Source organism: Hylaeus volcanicus, chromosome 3, assembly GCF_026283585.1.
Source record: "Hylaeus volcanicus isolate JK05 chromosome 3, UHH_iyHylVolc1.0_haploid, whole genome shotgun sequence".
NCBI lineage: Eukaryota > Metazoa > Arthropoda > Insecta > Hymenoptera > Colletidae > Hylaeus > Hylaeus volcanicus.
Window position 1 is genome coordinate 18,342,927 of NC_071978.1, and position 23,985 is coordinate 18,366,911.

The following is a 23,985-nucleotide window of genomic DNA, read 5'->3' on the forward strand; positions in this document are numbered from 1 at the left end:
AATTTTGTTATGAAATTGATCGGTGTACGAATACATTCTACATCCACTGTAAGTGTATCTTACTACCAGTCGATATTTTAAGTAAATAGATAAATAAATAAATAGAATAACATACCGCGAGACGGAGCAGACTTATTTCGAAGGGGAAGTACGCGGGCGCGAGTTCCAGTAGGAGCGAGACGGCGCAACCGTGAATAGTGGGGGAAGGAGCAAGAGTGGGAGAGAGATGGAGCGAGACCGCAACATGACGAACGCCCGGCAGCAGCGAGGTGCGGGCAGTCTGCGCACGGACATCGATCGAAGCTCACGTTCCATTCCACTCCCCGAAATTCCCGGTGTTTTCCTTTTCGATTCGTTGACACATCTCGCGAGACGAGATCGGAGCGGGAACGATCCGCGGCGCGGTTTTTCTTTTACGCGACGTTCAGATCGTGCGGGTCGTGTCTCGGTGTGGTGACACTTGTGCCTTTCGAAGAAAAAAAGACTGAAAATCCTCGGCTTGTGACTTGATCGTTCGCCACCCTGCTGCCAACTCTTGGGACACTCTCGGCTAATCGTCGTTCGTTTACACTTCGATCGTCGAGGACTATGCGCTGTTAACGTCTCCGCACCCTCAGGCACCTGTGAGTAGCAACTTTGTTTGGATACGAGTGTTCCGTGGCTAATTGATTACTTTCATCGGTGGCGCCCTGGTGGAGCTTAACGCTTTAACACTGAATCTACCGATACTTCGTTCGTACCTATTTCTATCGTGATTGGTCAAACGATTGGTCTTGAAAATATCTTTCTCAAACGAGGGTGAAAATATTTCACGTGATACTGAACTCGATAATACACGAAATAGTTGTATGGAATTTATGTATCGTATATTCAAACTGTTCGTAAAAGTTTGAAAACGGTCATTTAATCGGTCGTGGTAGGTTTGATGCTAACTATCGTCCTATTTAGAAAGAGTTTACAAATTAGAAGATTTTATGTGATGCATATTAATTTAGGCTGACGTTAACCAGTGCGTAATGGTACTAAGTATTTCTAAAGAGTTGTTTATTTTTTCAAATTGAGTGTTGTTAGTCGACAGCCAACAACAACACAGTTAATAATAACAACACAGCTGCGGTAGGTAGGCACTGAAATTGAGAAGTCACGAATCGGCACTCGGCAGATGAAGTGTTAATTCGATTTGAAATGGCTCTTTTTGAAAATTTTCTACTTTTCTCTCTATTGGATGAATAGGTTGTACATGTCCAACTAAATATCTTCTCTTTTCCAATGCTCATTTATTTTTGCTCTATGTCACTAATCTTAACATTGATTGGCTTTAAATTGTTCTCTTTAATCTAATTGTTTAGATAAATCAAGACAATTTTATTTAAACTTGACATGTATCCACCACTCTTCTGCTCCAATTTCTTTGCTCCAAATTTGTATAATTCTGTTACTCACACTTGAGAATTTTCTATATTGTCCGTCAATTTTACCTTCATTTTGTTAAGTTCTGTGGTTAAATACATATTATAGAACTATTTGCTAATAAGGACCTGAATTTCAAATCGAAATGTTTAAAGAGTATTAATGTAATGCTTGTAACAGATTATATTTTGCTTTCAAATTGGAGCAACATAAATCATGTGAAAGTGATATTCATCGAAAACTGTGCGGTGTAACAAACTATCAGCCTATTTAGGTATGAATACGCGGCAATGACCGGGAGTAGGAGTGTGCGCAATTATTCGTAAAATTCTGTAATTTTTTAATAATACTCTGGGGGAAAAATTCTTACATTAGAAAATTAACGAATCTAAACATTGGGATAGTTTCATGTTCGAAGTCATTCAATACGACAGTTGTACGATAAAAAATATTTTGTTAATTATTGCAACAGATTAATCAACGTGCATTCTCACTCAATCGATTCATGTGTCGCGTTTTTAAAAAGATTTGTTTACAATAGCATACAATTTAAAGGTTCAGAATTGGGTTATAATACTAGCTATGAAAATAATGCAAATTACATTAATTTACGTATAAAGTAATACGGACATCTATCTCATAACTCAAATCATAAAATTTCACATCACAAAAGTATGATCAGAGATTAAAAACACCACGACTGTTAAATGATGGCTTATAGATAAATGATAGAAATAAAAATAACTAATAACCTAGAATCGAGGACAAACAGAGCACATGTTTCTATAAACTTATTTCATTATCACTGTTTCCTGTTCACCATTAATGTAGGTACCACATGTTATGAAACACGTATCTGCAGATATTGTTTTTGTTGTCTTCGAAATGTAAATTATTGAAATTATTTCTATACTTTGCATCTATCCTGCTTGTCTACCCTTACAGCATTTATTATAGATCGTATTAAGTTTGCTAATTCATCTACTCGTTTGCACAGAAGCTAGTGTTTCATGCTTGTGCGACTGAATTCCTCAAATTGTCTCAAATTAATCTCTGGAGGCTCTCCAGCTGGCGGAGGCCTCGAGGCTGTGTAACCACTAAACCCCACTTACAATTAGAGGAGGGCACTGCGACAAAAGTCAGCAAATTAGAATTTCGAATATGTGTATTCTAATGTCATTGTTGGCGCTGAATCGACGTTCGTGAAAATAAATTTGAAAAGAGAAACTAGCAAAATAATTAGATAATAAAATCCATGTGCAATTATTTAGTTGTTCGATATTCCTCTGAGAACATCGAAATAAACATTCATTTATCAAGCATCGTTGATAAAATTTTATTTACATGCTCTCTGAGGGATACCCGAACAGATAAGCGTATGAATTTTGAAATTCAGAGAATTAATAAATGGAATAGTAGTGATTTATTATACACTTACAGGCCCTTTTCAGGCTTCTGTTGCATTAAAATTACCAGGTTCAATGGATACTTATTATATGTATTACATATGCATACCACATGTATATAACATATAACATGTTTGTAAATAGAAGAAGGAGGATCATGCTGATTTTTAATCAAATTGATTCTCTATTACAAGAATCGTCCTTAAATACTGCACTAAACAAATTTGTAATGATTGAGTGACTTTGGAAAGATGTTCCAAGTATTCAGAGGTAAAATTGAACTGCTAATAATAATGTATTTGCACATTGTATGTACGTATAATGAGTACGCACATATACATAAACAATTTCTCGTAACCCGTTTGAAGTATTATCTTAGTACAGTAAAAGTTATATACTTATCCACGTGCGTTGTTTGGAATGTATGGCCCTTTAATTGATGCATAATTATCCAGCGTTTTGTTTTTGTACCGTTTTTCCATTTAAAACAACCGTTTACTTTTGTTTCGTTTTGAGACAAAATTTGTACATACACGAGTTAGTTCGTCACGTGCATGTCGATAATCATATTCATTTGCGTCATATCACTTTAAAAAATGATGAATTGTAATTCAGTCATTTCGTGAACTGAGTTATCTTTTTGACAAATGAACATTTAGTGAAAGTTAATGTTGAGAGTGGTTTGCTCACTTCAAATTTAGTGACAAACGCTTGAAGGCAAAGACAGGAAGGGGTGGTTGTCAAACGTGATAGAAGGATGAACTTTTTGTCGATGCCAAAGTGTGGATGGTCTCGAAGAACTAGTACTTTTTTCTCTCTAGAATCAACGGTTTGCCAAGCAAATGGGAAGCACTTCTTGAAGTCGACGACAAATATCCTTCATAATAATCATTCTAACATGTTTTGATGACATTTTCACGTGCAGTTTTTAAGCAAATATTATATTTAGCACTACGTTTTCGGAGCACGGTCATTGTGTGGTCATTTCACAAGGAAAGTTACAGAAGCCATTACATGTTGACTTTCATCCACGTAAAGAAGCAAACATAGATCCAAATTACTTCGGTAATCAAAAAGTTCTTACTATATAAAAATACATTTAAATAAAAAGAAAAAAGCAATGCAGAAGATACTTCGAACCTCCGTAAACTTAGTATTAAAAAACGTCGGATAATTATGCATCAACCTAATAAGTCTCCGCATAATCCTGGAGCATCCCTTCGGCGTTGTTGGTCCGCAATGCGTCGCGACGGTTCGTCGAAGCGAGGAAAGCTCCGGCGAAGGGCTAACCTTCGGGCATAACCTCTGAAGCGATTACGAAATCTGCCCACGAGCCATGCTTTCAGCGTTGGGACAGTGTTTACGAGCCGCGATACGCGACGGACAATAAGTGCGCGACAATAAAACGAGCACGGAACCGCTATTGTCGCGCACAGCCCGGATAAACGTGTCTGCGTGTATTTGCCGTGTACGCGGGCCACGATCGAAGGGTCAACCAGCCCAGAGAGCCTGAAAATCAAAGGCGCTCCGTTAATGGAACGAATGACCCGTGAGAAGTGGGAAGATCGAGAATGCTTTGAGTTCTCTCGGTGATTCTGATTTACAAGGATTTAGATTCCCTCGAAGGGGATGCTGGTGAATTCAGATACCCTTGGGCGAATTTCACTGATTATTTGCATCGAGGACCTACTTAACAATTAGTGTTGATATTTAATTGTGTCGAGGACTAGGTTTGAAATCTAGGTTTGAAATTCTAACATAAGGATGTGCTTGTAAATTCAGTAGCCTTTGCAGAAATTTGGTTGATTATTTGCACCGAGGACCTATTAAGGGGTTACACCACTTTGCCCAACTGTATTTTCAGGTTCTTCCAAGAATTTTTACTGAAGCGATAACGAGATTTTGTTTACATTGAATTATATTCAGTTGACGAAGATTTGGAAATCAACTTTGATAGGCGTACGACACAAGAAAGTTAAGGAGTTACTTGAATAAGAATTTTATTTAGAGTTTTCATTTTAAGAAAGAATTTGAATAGGTGTAGTTTAAAATAAGAACCTTGTAGATAAAGCAAATGTTAGATTATTGTAGGTCAACTCGTGCGTCACTACGTATCGCAATTTATATACCTACCTAGATTTTGTGATGTTAAAAATGTTTCTACACTACTTAATTTTATTTTTTTTTATTTTTGTCACGTTATAACAATAATTTGTTTCGCACATATGAACGTTACAACTAACGTAAAACTCTAGCACCCATTTTCATTTTGATTTATTTATGAGTTCTCTCTTCTTTCTATTACTTTAACGACCAATATTTTGCTTTGGGTCTCTAGAAAAATACTTTTTTATATTATTAAGGATGACTCAACAAAATTATAAAATACGTTTCTATAGAAAATAATACCTACTTGAATTGATTAATGTTTTAAGAAATTCTTTCGTTAACACAAGAATGTACTCCTATCTTGTCTATAGTTTCACAAAGTAGAATTGGAAATTTATCGTAATTGAAAATATCTTTTTGTTTACTTTCGCGAGTACTGCACACCTCCAAATTCGTCGATGTCTATTTTAGTTCACCCTATACGTTTTAGAGAGGTCACAGTGTTTCTAATTTTCAAGTATTATTGAAAAAGCAGGAAGCTGGTAAATTTCCAGTTCAGGTATTTATAGGAATCCAACTCGTTATCTTTGACTTGAAAGCGTATTTATTATTTACGCTACAGAACTATTCCAACAGGTCTAATTTATAGGAACGTAGATTCATGGAAAGGGTAGCGTTGAGTTTACTTCCGGGTGGTTTTGGAATTCGCGTGATTATCCGTGTTTACGTTTTCGAAGAGTTCTGGTAATATGTTGGCAGTTTTTGTAAATACAAGGATCTCGATTCCTGCTAAACAAAGTCAAGTACACGTACAGCTTCTACTAAGAGTTTAATCGATATCTCTGTTCAAAAGAATATTCACGATATTTCAAAACCACCATATTTTCCTAGCTAGGGTTGAGAAAGTTTAGAATTTAAATTTAAATCGCTTAATAACAAGTTAATCAATTTATCCACTTATTTATTCTGTTGATTGATTCATACACTGGAATAGCTACATTTCTCGAGAGCGAAGTTTTGATGTTATTTATAATAATTTCAGGCAGTTAAATGCTGCTCCAAAGTTACGATCGAATTCATCATAATTATTTTCTTTCTTTCATCGTTGAAATTTTTGATGGGGCTAGAAATAGATGGAGTTTTAGCCAAAGTTTTTTCATGGTTTTCTTAGAATTCCATAATTTAACTGTCAAGGCACGTCAGTACCATTTGGAATCGTTACGATCTTGTTTATTGGGTACTTTTATTCTCAATTAAAATTCAGTATTTCGTAGCATGAACTGTTCAGGAACCCGATGCTCCTGGTGATCTAATAATCAGAGTCCTGTCACATTTCGTCTCGCTCGCTTCTAATTAAATATCCGCTTGCTATTTCCGGAAGAAAGGTCAGTGCTCCAACGATTTTCGACGCCACGCTTACTCGTGCGAGGAACTTATCGATTCCACATTGAAATATTTCCTTCATTTTGGCTCTTTCTTATATACACACGGTTTGCTACCTGTTTATTTTGAATATTGTAAATTTTTTGTGTTTACTATACATTGCTCAAAATATTGAAATTACCTATTTACATATTTCTTCGTAAATTTTTCAGTTCTGTAAGAGCATTAGGTTGTTGCACGTGAACTGTTTTTAAATACAATTTTTGGTATCTATAGGTATATTTAAACAATTATATGTATGTTAATTAGTACTACTTAAACATCATGAAATTAGAGCGTTTATGCCTCTGTTAATGAAGCTCATATTTACTTGACTAGTTTTTTGTGACAGGGATATAATTATAGTTTATACGAATTTCTTTTCTTTAATGTGTACTAATATCAGGAACAAGAGTCTGCATAAATATCTGTAATAAGAATTCCACCTAATAATCTAAAAATAATTAATCAACTTTTTGAAACTAAAAATTCCAAAACAGATGCATAAATAAACTGTAATACCTCATAAATTTATATTTTTAATAACATTGCAGTTAGAATTATTGATCCAAATACAGTAAACTCAGCAATAGCCTTTAATAATCATCCATGAAATAAAAATATTAGAATTTTAATAAAAAATAATTCTACTATATATATACTATATATGCAAATATAAATATATATAAATTAAAAAATGTAACGTGTTAAATTAGATATAGATGTAATGGTGACATATACATATTGTATGTACAATTAAAATGTTCGGTAAGCAGTACGATACAATTTTTTACATTTCCGATGTTCGTTACACTCCTGCTAGTTTAAACAAAAATTTTAATACGGTTCATCCTCCAGAATTGCGATCATCGTTTAGAGGAGTACAGGAAAGATTCGCATGCCCACATCATTAAAAATATTTTCTTAATGGAAATTCCATCTACATTCAGCGAGTAGCTGAATCGAACTAATTGGACCATTCGTTTAATCCACGACCCCAAATAGAATATAAACAACCGTGAAAGCAGTCGATTCACTTTTCCTTATCTTGACAGTTGCTCCACTTTAAACTCCCGAAGCACGTTTGAAAACGACAGTCTCCTCGTATTTCCATATTCGTCGTCTTTTCTCCCGTCCAATTAAACTACAAAAGCAGTCCGTTCCTTAAGAAGGAATTACCGGCCTTCCGTCGGGCGAATTCCATTCTCGACTCCGACAACTTCATTTTTCGATCTATCCCTCGCAATCAAGAATCGATTTGGGATGTTCTCGATAAAGGATACACAGCTACCGAGACTCCTCTTCGAGAATTCGTAATGAACTTACTGACGTGTCCGAACCAGTGGATTCGCGCAAACGACATCGCATTTTTTCGATAAAAGAATTCATTATTTCATGCATTACGATAATCTAAAAACGCGTTTGGCTTTAGCTTAAGTTAAACATTTTACGCGGTTGAGTATACTTCTTATGAACATTTTTCAAATAAATGTTACTAATAAATCAGGATACTATGTTTTTATTCGTTGATTATTATTCACCATCTCTTGCATTAGGCGAGATACCTTTGGACAAAATTCGTATAATAATTCCCAAATTATTTGGCTATGTATTCTGTAATTAGTTATCATCTAAGTTAAAATATTTGATTTATATACAGTCTTATGCTAAGATTTATATCTAAATTTTTACATTTTTTTAATATTATCTATGACCTATAATTTTATACTTCATTATTAAATTCATGCGTAATAATTTGAGAATTATTACACGAATTTTGCCTAGTTGCACATTAAAGATGGAGAATAATTTATAACAAATAAGAATATAGTACAGTGATATAATAAATCAATAAACGAAGTAATATATAAATATTGTTATTATGGCAGTATATACAGATTGTGTATGTGATTGTTCGAATATGGAAGTACATTTAATCACACCTGTTAATAATATGACCATTCCCTACGGGGGGTGGCAATAATTTGCAAGCCTTCTCATCTTATCAATCCTGTAACTTCTTAAACACGCTACTTATCAACCGTGTAACTTCTTAAGTGTGCAATCTATCAAACGAGTACTGTTACATTCAAAAAACGGTTGAACCCTGGGCAGAAGTTTACCCGACCACCTGTCGAGGGACTTCTGTCTACGAACGAACACGTTGATTTTTCTGATCAACTCTTTGCGATCAAGACTCGAGATATTGTCTATAATGTTGCAAGCGGCGCTTTTAATACAGCCCGAAGATGCCGGTCTGTGCCTTCATTTTAAGATAGCAGATCGTTTATAAAGCGAATTGTGCGATTTCGATCCGATCGGAATAAAGCTTCGCGCCAAACGATTTGCGGAATTGCTAACGGGAAGGCAGATGGTCGAATATGTTCTAAGTCGTTTCGCCAGTCAGTGTAATAGGTAGCCAGTAGGCTGTTAACGTTGATCCTCGATGACAGATATTGGCAAAATTTTACTCGAATGACACAAGACTGAGAGCACGTTATGTTGATTTATTGGCACCTTTTATGCACGTGGACAGTTGTTATAGTTTTGATTCGTTCTAGACGAAATGCAATTTCACGCTACAGTACAAATTATAATTTTTACTTGCCTAGGTACAAAGTTCCACACGATTTCAGAAATACGTGTACCTATATTTGAGGAAACATATTAACAGCAATTGACAATATTAGTTTGGAATTAATCGATGCAGAAGGTGTAGGTTTTGTCTTTTTTTTAATTATCTTGCGAAAGGTAGAAGCAAGTTTCACATGTTCAAAATACACTTGCAGAGAATCAAGTCGAAAGATTGAAACCTGGCCTTAAATTAATCGTTTCAGATGGTGAAGAATTATGTTAATTGGTATTTATTAGATATATAAGAATGTTTATATATGATATTAAAAACGTCTTTTATTAAAAACGTTTGAAGCATTCGTGTCATTAGAAATCGTGATTATATAGGCAATCAATCTCCATCCCATTCTATTTGTTGTATAAATTGCAGCCGATTCTTTGCATTAAAGTATTATTTTCTAGATGTTCAACATAATTAATATTTATAATAAACGGGTTAAATATACATCTATTCAATATACACACCAATGAGATTGCATTTTCACGACTGGGAGAATCATTGTACTAGAATTATTCACAGGCCACCGCAAGAAGGGAAACGTCGCTTTAATTCCAGCGGGAGCAAGTAAAAATTCTGTATAAAAAAGGAAGGGGAACGGAGCAGAGTTGTTAAACGCAAACTCGGAACGTGCAAACACGTGACGGGTACTCGTGTTTGGATTACGGACGCGATTCGGAGCGATTTCTGCATGCTGTTCGAGTTGGTTCGACAAAGTGTTCGTTGTTCCTTGTTACCGCGATTCTTGGTATCGAAATTGCCGTGACGTCACGGAATGCGGTCAACGTTTTAGTACAGTAATTCTTTACCACCGTTGTTAAGACAGCTATACTGTGTCTCGTGTGCTTGCCAAGGGATGTAATGAATTGTTATTTTTAATTTTCATGATATTATGCGTTTGTATTTCAATTGTAAAGTATAATTATACATTTAATATTTTCTATTCTCTGTTTGAATCCATTTTCAAAATATATTAGGAATGATATTTTCTTTCCTTTGGAGAAACGAGGGAATTGACAGATAGCACATCAGTTATGTTTCTTATAATCTGAGAAACGTTCAATATATTTATTTATGGTGAAGGATTATTTCAAATTTATTTTCTTTAGACGGTGCCATGATTCTAAAAAGAGGCTACTTTTCTACGACTACATTTTCATACATTTATAATTTAAATTTATTTTACATTTTACTCATTGTAATAAAAAGGAATCAAATGAACTCCAAGACATGGTTTTTTTGTATCATATTTTACAGAAAAAATTCTATAAATAAAATAAATGATCCAAATCTTACATATATGAAATATAGAGTAATCCATAATAAGGAGCTCTCTTAGATAAATAAACAATCTTATAAATAATCTCATACACAATTCTATAAACAATGGCGTAAACAATATTAGGATCAATATTATAAACGATCTTATGCAATGTATAATATTTGAATAGAGTGTCGAAAAGTACCTCTTTAAACCGGAAATTTAAATTCATCAGTGGACTATATACCTGTGAATGAATCTCCTAGATTTTCGCGCGTGCTTGGACGTGTAACGTTTCTGACGCAAAGCGTTTTAAAACATTTCAGCCCATCGTCTAACGCATAGATACACGATGCTGCGAGCTTTGGCGTTTCACCCTGTACATTCATCGCAATAATTCACACGGCGTTGCGCCGGCGTGCGTATTCTTTCGTTCAATTTAAAAATGTTTCCGTCGTTGCTCCGTTGAATTGCCGCATTCCCGTATCTTACCGGGCGCTGGGGCTGACTCGTCGTCGCCTTTTATTGCTGTTTCCTCTTCCACGGGGGAACTCTAAAATCACACGGAACACGGACGAAACTTTTATGGAGCGGCGATTAAGGCGCCGCGATATCATTCCGGTGATTTACATGTTGCGCTCGTCGGCTACGTTTGCGGCGATTCAACCGAGATCGAAATCTTATTAGACGCTGGTGTATCCAGATGCGGAAAGATATTGCTCGGTTGTTGCGCCGGTGTTGTCCCGTTGTGTAATCGAACTGGTCGAAATAGATACGCGCCAGGAAGCCGAAACGATATTTTAATCGCGAAGGTGCAGTTAACGGCGCTCGATTAGATATCGACAACGTATGGATAATTATAAACGTACGGCGTGTATCGTCTAGATATCGATAATGGAAATAGGAGTAAGTAACATCGAAGGAAATAGGCGGTTATCATACTGATTAGGTGTATTCGAGCTTGAAGAAAGCGAGCAGCGAAATTACTCTAAAATTGAGTCTTCTCTGGGGGTTAATTCCGAGGAAATTACGGCGTTACTTGTCTTTATCTTTTGTACTGTTATGTTTGGTAAACATTACTTACATGTGTTTTAAGGGGGCATTTCACTGTGAACGCACAAAAAAAAGCATATTTTCAATCATTTTTTTCTCAGGAACTATTGCATAAAATTGAATGAATGTTTTTCCCCTTAAAGGTACGATTAAAGAAAGTAAATAAAAAATTTGTTTGTGGTCAAAAATATTTCGTCATTTATTTACAAAATAATATGCATGCGTGCAAAAAAAAAAGTTATCCGCTGGCGCAGGTGATTTTGGCTCTCCTGATAATCTGAAACAGAAAATCGGAAAAGTTTATTAAACTATGTCGTCACAACACCTATCGTCGGAACCTCCAAGTAGTTGATATTTTAAATTTTTACTTACAATTTCACCTGATTTACGGTACAAAAAAAGTGTTTTTTATTTACTTTCCTTAATCATACCTTTAAGGGGAAAAAACACTCATTCAATTTTATGCAATAGTTTCTGAGAAAAAAATTATTGAAAATATGCTTTTTTTGTACCTTCACAGTGAAATACCCCCTTAAGAAATAAGACATATTTTTTAGGTATACTATTCAGGTATACGCGACCGGCAGATATTTTTTGTTTCTAATACCGAGTGCATTGACGAAAATATTAAAATTCTGAAGCTGGACATCGTAAATTTGTATCGTTAGGGCGAATATAAAAATTACAAAATATATTTTGAAATATCAATGTTGTAAATATGTAGTGTATAAAATAAAAAGATTTTCATAATTTTTTTATAACCAGGAATAGAATTTTAAATAACGTGAATTTACATTAATGTAGAAAATCCTTTTTGAAGGTGTAGACTGTTTTTAATTAGGCTACAAAGAGGCGTTTCCGCGTGATTCTTTTTCTCAGGCAATATTGATAACTTTTTAAAGATTCATTTATACATATTTCAAGAAAACATACATTTTAATATTAAAGATTAATTTTTCTTTTAGATATTTTATTTTACCCTTACTCTTAGAAACCAGTTTGATTGAAATGTTTACATATTTTCAATTTATAATTTTTTCCGCAGTCGTGCAATGTCTTTTGAAAAATTGAATTCCAGTATGGAAGATTTACATAATTACAAATTTATTTTCCTTATTACTATTCTTGAGACAAATTTAAGTTATCATACAAAAATTCTAAATGTATGAAATTGTTAAGATTCGGCAATTTTTCTCTATCATTCAACCATTAAATTAAAATAAAATACAACATACATCGTGTAAAGTAAATTTGAGATACCACTTATTGTTTTGTTATCTGTTCCAAATCCGTCCCATCCTGTCTGACGTTCGTGCTCCAAAACCGTCCCGTTTGACGCGCGTATTCCAAAATCGTATCGTCCTGTCTGATGCTCATGCTCCAAAACATCCGCCTACACAGAGTTAAAACCATCCATTGTACAAGTGATTGACCGCCGACGGTTACTATTCTAGAATTTAAATTCAGTAATAAAAAATGAAAATAGTTTTTTCAAAGTAATGATTAATTTCCTTATTTGATTATTGCATTTATTACAAATCGAAGAATTTATTTACGAATTTGGTATTTCAAAAATAATCTTTCTTCATTTGTTTCGCAGTGAAATGAATGATTTAATAACATACAAAAATATTAAAAGGGGAGCATTATACTCGGATGATAATACATGGTTTTTTTTTATCATTATATAAATGAATTAACAATATCATCTCAGAATACATCTTAGCTTCTTCGCATGTATCCAAAGCTGTGAATTTTTAAAATGTAAGTTATATGGTTTCGTAAGGTAACACAGATTTTCTTTTCAAATATTAATCTTCTTCGGGGTAGTAGATGTTATCAACAGCTCTTTAAATTGACTCACATGATCCCTCTCCTGGCAGAGAGATCAGAGATTTTAAGGTAAAATCAACAATTTACGGTGTAGGCATACTTCGTTGTGAAATTACACAACTACGTCGCGCTCACTTAAATTTACGATTGTTACCATTTACGATGTGTAAATATTACAGATTACGGTGGCGTGATAAATGACGACCTCGTAAGTTTCTGTTCGCTTCGCTTCTGGCACGGTGTGTTCCCAATTTTTTTTTAAGAGGTTCCTCATGAATTTTATCTCTGTTATCCACTTTATATCAACAATAGACTCTTTTTTAGTTCCTTTGCTGTTTCTTTGAGACTTTGTTTCTTGAAGAGATACAAAGTGTCGTAATGTGTTTGAGCAGAAATTATAAATTGTGCGGATAAATATTAAGAATGACAATTATACAGTATTTCACAAGCAATCGAATAGTTCATATGTATAGGTTAAATTACATGTAACTTTCTCGTTTTTCTTTAAAAATAATAATATCGATTTACTGCTAAAAATAGAATTTATAAAATAGTGTCTTAAGTTGACTCTATTTTCTTTAAATTCGTATAATTTTAATAAGTAATTATAAATTATAATTTTAAATAATTTGAAGAGTCATTTTTAGGCTACTAAATTAAATAATTTTAAATGCTCAATTATCCTCAATGGTACATTAATAGCAAGAAACTAATAAAATATGTTCAAACAATTTTTATTTACAGCATTCAGACGAAATATAGAATTTCGTTTTTTAGCTTTTCACCATCACGTTGAACATTATCATCCTCTTTCTAAAGTCACCACTAAATTTTCTTTCTCCTATGCCCCTTATCTAATATACTTCAAGTAATGATTAGAATAGTCCAGCTCGGGCAGGTTGAATAGTGGCACGGTAGAAAATGAAATGGAAATGTGAAAATGGATCGTGCGGAAACATTAATCAGTTAGAGAGTGATATCACGAAAAGCGAAATGGAAAGAAAATGTAAAGTACGTCGTCGCGTGGGTTAGAATGCTACATTGAAGAAAGTAGAAACCGTGGACGCGTAATTATATGGGTGACATCAAGAGCAATGATGTGGAAAGAAAGTCTAAAGCGTTCCGCGCCATCGAATCATCGAGATGCTTTATCTGCCGATACGCCGATGGCACAAATTTGAGTAGAAATTTAATTGAACGTTCATATGATATAGGCTACGAAACCGTGTCTCGTGCTGGCATACTTTCCTTCCAGTTCGCTAAACATAGATTTTCACTCGTTCGAATTTCGAATAAACAGTCTTTTCCACGTGTATTCGCGCGTGCTAAAAATACAGAAACCAATGTTTTACCATCGACTGTTCCGTCGGAAGTGTTCGCAAGTAGTATTTCGAGGGAAAGGCTTTTCAAGTTTATTTGCGACGATTTAGTCAACAACTTGTTATAAGCAATTAATACTGTAAAAACTTTTGTATAGCTGTAATAAGCCTCATTGAGAGGCTTCCAAGGCTTTTCAATGAAAAAAAAAAATGGAATAAAGGAAGCTTGATCGCGTGAAAATAAACGAAGATGAATGAATTAAGTCTTTGCCAGTTTCAGTCGTTTTCAAAGTGTGTGTGTGTGTGAAAATAATGTTGTAGCCGACTTATAACAGATATGTATTAGTAAAAATTATAGAATATTATAAAAGGTATTATTGGGAAACCTGTATCAAATTTATTCTTTTCTTCAGAAATGCGATTCATTCTTTGGGAATGAATATACTTAAGGAGACATGTCTCCAACATAAAGAGTTTTCCAAACGGGACTGTAAGATTTTATTTTTTACGCGATTACTACGCGCTGGCAGGCATGTTTCTTAAAGTTATTTTATTTAAGGTCGCATCAAGTGTAAGGTTGTCAGCGACCACAATTTAATTTTAATTTATCTAGTGTATAGTATTTCATTAAAATATTTACTAATTTAATGCATTCGGTTTAAAAATAAAATCCTAATGCGACTTTTGGAAACCCTTTACTTTTCGTGTTTAATGGCATCCGAATAAGGCAGATGTATAATATGTATATTCTTATGGGTATATATGGATGTACTTGGCGACGTTAATCAACAAGATATTTTAATAAGAAACAATGCATACATGTATAAATGAAATTTTATAATTAATCTCTACATGCACATACAAATGTACATTGAATAAAAATATACCTTATACAGTATATATCCTGAGAAACCATATTATACAAACATATACTGTATGATGTATTAGGTCATCCCATAAGTTCGTGCTAAAGACTGCGTCAATATTTAATAAACATTCGCAAACATAAGTACAAAAATTGAACCTAAATAAGAATTTATTTTATTGTATAAATATTACAACATGAACTTTACTTTCAATCTTTTTTATATTCTTGCATATTGTTTGCATTTTGTACGTTCTTGCAAATTCAAATTTCCTGTAATGCATAAAGATCCGCAGTCTAGTTATAACACTTAAGAGTATGTTTCACATATTAATTCGAGTAGCAGAAGTATTAGTGGCATGAACTTTTAGGACGGCCTAAAATATTGTATGAAAAACTGGTAGAAAAGAAAATGAAGTCCATGTATAGCATTTGGAATTCGAAGAAGATAAAACATTACATGTATCCTAGTTCTGGCTATAGTCATAGTATAAAAAAAGATTCCCTCCAGAGATGAAGTTAATTGGATCATTAGTAAGGCTTCTTCAAAGAGGGTCTTTCGTGTCCCAAGCCGAAAAAGGTGCAAGCTTTGGAAATTTTTGAAGCAAAAAGTATGCGATATATTGAGCTGAAAATTTTCGTGGTTATTAACCCTTTGCACTCGAGAGGTGACTCTCAGTCACCACTAGGTTTCCTTTAGGTCTAATTTCTTTGGAACTCGAAGTGTCAATAAAACGATTGTCGTTGAGGCAAAGGTGACCTGATTTTCAAATCTCAAATTAGAGATCACCAAAAATCGACATGGACTTTCCGGACAACCCAATATATAAAGTAATTTTAATGGCTTCAAAATATTGCACAAACTGAAACAACGTAAAAAACGCGAAAACTTTTGGTTCACCCTAATGGTTTGCGATCACGAATTGGGCTCCATCTTCGAAGTCAATCTAAGCTTAGCATTCGTGACAATAGAATGCTAAGAAAGTATCTCGAGTTGCTGATAGATACTAGAAAGAAAGGCCTCGACTGCGAAAAGTTAACAGACTTGTAGAGACGTAACATGAACTTTTGTATGTAATGTGTCGCATGATTGTAGCCACAGTAAAAGACATTTACACGTCGTTGCACATAAGCATCGCGAGCAGAATTAATACATCACTTACTACCAGTTCGTCAGCAATTAACTATGTTACGGTTAACGACTGTTTCTCCCGTGGGGAGAAAGTAACGTAAGCCACGAAACGCTAGGAAACACAGGAACTTCTTTTGCTCGCGACTAGGGAGGAGATCGCTGGTGCGGGCATCTATCATGCGAGGCTGGTCTTCATATGGTCCGATGGGTTTCTTACCAGTCCGCGACTGGGCACGGAAACCTGCTTAACATGCTCCCGCGACTCTAAATATATTAGTCGCGTTATAGCTTGTCGACGAGCAATACCACACGTTCAATCCGCGGATGAGACTGCCGGTCCTTGCACCGGACGTGAGTATACGGCGACGATAAAATCTAAGCGGTATCTCCGTCGCTTCGATAAAATTGGACGCCGCGACGTATATCATCGATCATGCCAGTTATCGATGTAGCGATGAGTGTGCTACCAGCGGCATTGCGAGGTTTGCTACCTCTCGCGACGAAATGGAACTTATTCGGCTTTCACTTGTTGCTTGGAAGTCTTCTTTTCGGCGCCTGTTTGGTCCTGTTTGATTCTGAGAGTGAGATTTTAATTGGCAGCCTTAGCTGATTGCATTACGGTTTAGTCGTATTTTATAGTTTAGAGCGAGTTTTCGTTGCTTAGTTGTATCTTTTTGATCGCAATTTATGTTTTCTAATTATATGTTTCAGTAGTTGTTTGAGAGTCTGGGATTTGTTTGTTTTTGACAGCCAGATTTCAGTTGGTATTCTCTGCTGAATACTTGATTTTATTGCATTACGATCGTATACTTTTCATCAAGTATTCTCGCTAGGGTCTTATCGTTCAAGTTGCACTTTGTATTTTCTAATTTTGTGTTTTCACTAGTTGCTTGAAAATCTGGCGCGGATTTCAGTTGGTACTCTGCTCCATACACGATTTTGTTGAGTTAAGGTTGTATATTTTGGAGCAAGTTTTCTCGATCGATTCTTATCTTCCAAGTTCCTGTGTTTTAATTTTTTTCTTTAATTTCATTAGTTTCTTGAAAACCTCTCTTTCGTCGGTAATTTGATCTTGTTTGATTTGAAGAACGAGTTGGAAGAATTGGAATTCGCTATTACTCATATAATATTACATCAGAATCATATGTTTTGGAGTAAGTTTTAATAAACAAGTGTTATCTCTTACAATTTGTAGTTCTTTCGTTTATTTTTGTTCTCTCTCACTCTTCAAAAACTCTTCAAAAACTATAATGACGTAACAATATTCACTGTCTGCTTTTGTTTCATAAATTTAAAATGTACTCCTTTCATTCATTCTCAATGAAATAATTGTTTCCATTGAAAGTATATATTCTAACTCTACTACAAAAATGTCTAATTATCTATTTAAACAAGTCATTTACTATATGGTATCAATCCAGGCGGCTAAACCTGTAAATATTTTTAAAATGCACGCTTTTTGTTTCTGATTCTAAAAATAACATTCTACGTAAGTTGTTGATATTCAAAACAATCATACGTGCTTATGTATGGGGTACATACGCTTTGTATATTTAGATCTGCTATGAGGATCTTCTCGAAGGTTAAAAAATGATGAAAAGTGAAAAATAAAATAACAAAAATCCTAGAAATATCCATTGCGCCGGATAACGTTATATAGCTGATTCTGAACAGCCTAATCCTTACATTTTCTTTCATTGCATACCAGACATTCGGTTATCATATACACCTTTGGAATGCTAATTTTACTCGAGTATCAAAGAAGTAGCACTAAGTAATAAACGTCTCGACATATTTATTCCCGTTTGCTTTGGCTACTTGTGCGCGATTTACGTTGAAGTTAACGACAAGTTCCTTATTGATTTTAAATATTATGCCCGATCCTCGCCGAATCGTTACGACGCGACGGCTACTTTAATAAAGCCGGTATATCACCCGAATAACGTTAATTACATCCACGTGATTGTGAAATCTTAATTATTATTCGCGACGAGAGATTTTGTAACACTCGGAGAACTCGGTTAGCTGACTCCTGTAACGAAAAGTCCTCTTTTCTCCCTATTTGTAATAAAGGTTTTCCAAAAATAGACCTTAGAATTTTGTGTTTTAATAAAGCACAAATGGTACAGAGACGTTTAAAATTTTGGATACTTACTTACAAAGTAAAATAATTTCTTAAAATTTATCTAAAATTCATATTATATTTAAAATCCTGTCCACTTGTATAATAGATTTCAATGATTTCAATTCATACAAGCCACGGCGAAGTAAAGTGGCATATACGAATACATAACTTCATACATAAATATGTATTGAATAAAAAAATTACATCTGTCTTAGTTTTAGCTATAGACATATTATAAAATAGGATTCTGTACAACAATAAAGTTAATCAGATTATCATTGATAGCTTTCAATGCGGAGTCCTTGTAAAAACAACATCGTAACATATGTGTATGTTTCGAATCAACATATTTGGAATTTCACCTAAAAAAGGTGAATACTCCGTGGATATCAGCGTTGAAAATCCTAGAGCTGATTTTGCATAATCCCTGTAATTTTACAAGACGTAAATCACCCTCGGTTCGACGCACGGTGAAACGTCAATTAATTAACTGGAGACATGTCACTTATGTCGATAACCAATCTCACCACTCTGCGCACTTTCGTTTCGCGAACTTACGACCCTTTGTTCCCCGAGGCTTTTCAATCGCGAGGCGCGCTCGTCTCCGCTAGAATTGCGCTCGAGGAGGCTCGACCCTCTCTCGCTTATAATTCAATCACTCTCTCACTTTTCAAGATCTATCCTCAAAACTTTTAGAGAATATTCCTGAAGATGTATACTTTGAAAACATATATGCAGGCACTAAAATTTGAAAGTGATTGATTTAAATTTGCTAAAGTATATGCCCTCTTCAGAAGAAAGTAATTTTTATCGGTGGAAAAGAAAGTCCTTTTCGGAATTTAAATTATATTATTTTATATTATAAATATGATGCATTATAACATTTATATTATAAATATGTTCCCTTTGGGAATTTATTCCAAGTAAATGGTATGAGGATTTTATCCTTCAATTTGCATGTTTTTATGTGTGATAGGAAAAATATCTTTTGGGTATCAATAATACAAATGATTTTGATGACATTTATTGAAAGAAGACAGAGCTTTCTTCTATATCGTCGTAGGATAAATATTTTCACTTCAGATTGAGTTAGCTTTTTGTACATTAATCGAAGAATTGTTAAATATTTCGAAATGGCTTTTGACAGAAAAATTCAACACTTTCCAGGGAAAATTTGCTTTCTGCTCGAGTACAATTAAAGGACTAGTATTTTGACTGCAATCGTACTGTAAAAGAAGATTGCTTACAAAAGTTTCCCTCTTAAGAAAATTTTCTCGTGTCTCAAGCAGAAAAATGTGCAATCTTTGGAAATTTTTTAATCGAAAACTACGCGACATGATAAATTGGAAAATATTCACTTTTCAAAAATTTATATAATTAGAAAATAATAATATAATAAAAATTATGAAAATAAAAATATATAGTAAAAATGTATAGAATTAAAACTTTATATTTTTATGTATATATTAATATACACACCTTATTTGTGCACGGAAAATAATACATTCAAGCACATACAATAAAGAAAAACATTCCTCTTAATAAAATTCGTCAAAAATAAAGACAACCCCATAATAAGCAAACATTCAATTGTGACATATTATTTCAACGCGATTCTGGCACATCAATTTGTAGCATAGGTATACAGTCAGTCCCGTAAATATACTGATAAAATTATGAGAATTATAAGACTATACTGAGAGAATTTGAAATAAAACACTTAAAAGAAGTTGGGAGCTGTTGGTAACGAAATTGAAATATAATTCGGAGTGCAAAGGGTTGATGTAAAAGAAACGACATTACTTTCTGGTCCGCCTAAAACATTTTTAAATACTACCTCTTAGTTCGCAAAGTTCGCGATACCTATCGTTCAACTCTCTTCAGAAGAGTTTGTGCCACGTATCAAACACTTTCACGATAGAAACTCGACAGTCTAGCCTATCCTGATTTGCGTGAGATCCCATCGACCCGTAACCGTGTGCCAGTCGCGAAGCAACCCTCTGGGAATCCCACTTCCAGATTTATTTGCGTTCGCTCGCGATCGACTGTCGCGTCGAGGATATATCTCGCGTGGCCAGTCGATAATAATTCATGGACGCGTACGTCTCCATTTGCGGACGCTGGCCAGTTTTTGCCGTCAGTGTCGATGAACCTCGGATCCTTGCATCTCGCGATCGGTTCTGATCTATAAATTACGCAAACGCGAAAGAAACGACGGAAAAAGGAACGGGGGATCCCGTTGGGTTGGCCGGTTAACGAGGGCTAATGAATTTCGTCCACGTCGTTTTATCCAGCGTTGGTCGCAATTACAGCGCAATTAAACTGCGACCCCCTCGTTAACAATGCAGCCATTGTGTTAATAATTACGCCGAGGAATGCGACTCGTGATCGGTTTTACGTAACGCCGACACGGTGGTATCCCGTCGATCGAATACTAATCATGGCGTTCCGTTGGAATCGACGTGGAATCGGGCGCTTAGCTAATTCGCCAAGACACACCTGTAACCAGATACTTGACACCGACACGCCACGCGGCGAGGTTCGCTACGATCAGCGGTTTCAAGAATTCACCGCGAGAGCAAGCCGTTCGGATTTGTAGCTCGTTCCTGAAGTTTCCAGACGAGAGAAACACGGGGTGTAGTGTTTTTCATACTCGTGGAAGAGGCCAGGATGAGGAGACCACTTCTTGGAAATACAGCCTTGATTTTTTTTATACCGCGAGGCGCAAGAGCGTGGTGGAAGTTGACGCGCAAACGCTTTTGTTCTGCGATTCGAGAGAATGTTGTGATGTTTCGAAACACGTGGTTGGTATTGATGTTTCGCAGAGTCATCGTGAGATCTTGAAATTGTGGCGTGACGAAACAATTATTCGATCAAAGGGTTATTCTGTTATTCTGTGTTCGCTATCTTTTGACAGTGGATTAAAATAATTGTATTTATATTTATTAATTTCGTAATAACATAATTTATTTGATATACTAGTTGTAGCAGTGGATAACACGTGAGCTAGAGCAACGATACATTAATACTTTACCGATCGGGAGCGATTAGACATAATTAAATTCAATTATATTTTTTGTTTTGACAATAATTTTTATTTTTAATTTTTTTAGTTATTGAAAAATCACGAACACACGGTTTTATCTGTACAATATGATGATTTTTTACAATTGTAATAACTTGTATGGCATAAATGAATTCATTAATATTTTTTTATTTTAACAACATTAGTATTATTCGATCTGAATTTTATCCATTAGAGTAGTTTTTCAATTTATTTTTACATAATAAGAAGACTGTTCGATAATGTTGCAATATAAGAATGTATTATCTATAAATGCACCTCATCTTTATCGAAATAGTTTTCATAGTATAAGCTAAGGCTAGAGTAAAAATACAAAAATAACATGAAAATATCTGCATTTCTTTAGAAAAAAATGTGTCGATTTTGATAATTATTTCGAAAAATAAATATTTGTCTAGGTATATTTTCTAGATATCATAATACACAGAAGAATTGTAAGATGACGGATGAGTTGATAAAACTTGGTTAAAACTAGTATAAATCTATACTTTATCTTATTAGTCAGAATGAAATTCTATAGACAACTTAGGAAATGAGAATTTAATTGGGTTCAACATAAACTAATACAAGATTTACCGAGGATGCCTTATGTAACAGTGATCCAGTTATCTTTGAACGAAACGGATTCTTATAGGATTGCGCCTATTTTCATCATTTTTACATTTTCTTAGACGATTAGATTATTTAGTACACGATGATTATATCTTTATTATCCGAGTTTAAGCTAGCTTCCGCATTAGATAGTTAGATTTACCGGCTACCTACATTAACCTTTTGCACTTCAAGCAATTAGGCTATTCGTTGGTAGTCAACTCAAAGAAGTTTTTTCCTAAACTGATTTATACAATGACCTAGATTATACGACTCTCCTTTCAAACTTAAAACGACTATTAACCAAACACAAGCATTCATAAATTGATATAGTTTAATAGAAGTATTATATTTACTTTATTATTTATAGTAGGATGTCTCTAAGTGCCTGAACAGTCCAAGGGGTTAACTATTCGAAATTTTATATGTGGTTGGTAATTCTAACGTTAACTATTTACATATGTTACTTCGAGGTACATGAAATTTGAAGTCTCCATCGAAGTAAACGTTAAGAGAACTTAATGACAGCCACTTGCAACGTGCTCGTCTGTTTAAAGTCGCAAATAAATCTCAAACACGCTTTGCACAGTAGGTCAATTGCAGAGTAAATTCACTCACAGAATATTTATAGAAACAGCGTGCTCGGCGGAATTAGGTTCCGCTTTCGAGCTCCGTTGAAAACGTTCGCGAGCGTACTTCTCTCGCACTCGTCGAACTCTTGCAATTACTCTCTTCACCCTTGCTCTCTAAGCGATCACGGATACCGACGATGACCGATAATCACGAACGCTGAAAGCTGAGTGCGTTCTTGATTCTCGGATCAGTGCATCCGTTAGAGACGGGCTAAGTTCTCAGGTAGACGTAATAATTTCTAATAAGGAATACGAGGTAAATTACTCGAGTCCGTTTAACTGGTTCAATAAATGTTACAATCAGAATTGTAAAGAGATTTGTTTAGAAGCGAAGAATTTGTTCTTTAGTAAAACACAGATGGTATGAAATATATTCTGTTTTGTTTATTTTGAAAGAATAAACGGACTACGGTCTTCCATGATTCCACCTCTGATCAAATCGATACTAATATTGTTATTTGTCTCTAACTCGATTTTTTCTTTCTGTTAATTACTTTTATATTATGATTTATAGATACCATGAATTTGATCCAAACATTACCTTTCACTTTTACCTATTTCACTTTGTTTCTTAATAAAACACGAATGATATGGAGTATATTCAACTTGTTTTATTTTAGACGAGAGTTTTATTTTAGACAAGCATCGAGACGAACATTATAATTTTTGATAACATTTCCAATTAGCAGGATATAAATATTTGTTATAGTAAACTCTGAATTGCCCCGCCACTAACTCGATTTTTCTTTTATGTTTCAGGTAAGTCAAGAAATCTTAACATAGACGAATTCAGTGTTAATTTCCAAAGAATCTTCCCATCGCAGGTATTTATTACAACTACTCTGAAGTAATCCTAATAAAGTACAATGAAGTACTTTAAGATAGCAGGAGTCCAGAAGTGCACTAAATCGAGCATCGATGAAAATTTCGTTCAGATAAATAGAGTCCAACGGTACGTGAAACATCCAGGGTTGCGAGGAATTCCCGAAGCCACAAACGCGTCTTTTCAACGTCAAAAGAACCCCGTTCCCACCCCCTGGCCTAATGGTCGCGTCGCGCGAGAATTTTTTGAGTAGCATCTCGCGACCAAAGGGCAGATGAGCGGGAGTA

General features: G+C 34.7%; 1 protein-coding gene across 3 annotated transcripts in view; it reads left to right on the forward strand.

Annotated features, from left to right (window-relative positions):
• Nucleotides 1-259: 259 nt before the first annotated feature.
• LOC128873194 (dentin sialophosphoprotein-like) overlaps nucleotides 260-23,985 on the forward strand; it is a 172,130-nt gene continuing 148,404 nt past the window's right edge. For all 3 annotated transcript variants that reach the window (XM_054116577.1, XM_054116576.1, XM_054116575.1), the window contains exon 1: nucleotides 260-623. The gene's annotated coding sequence lies outside the window, so the exon portion shown is untranslated. The remainder of the gene's footprint in view (nucleotides 624-23,985) is intronic.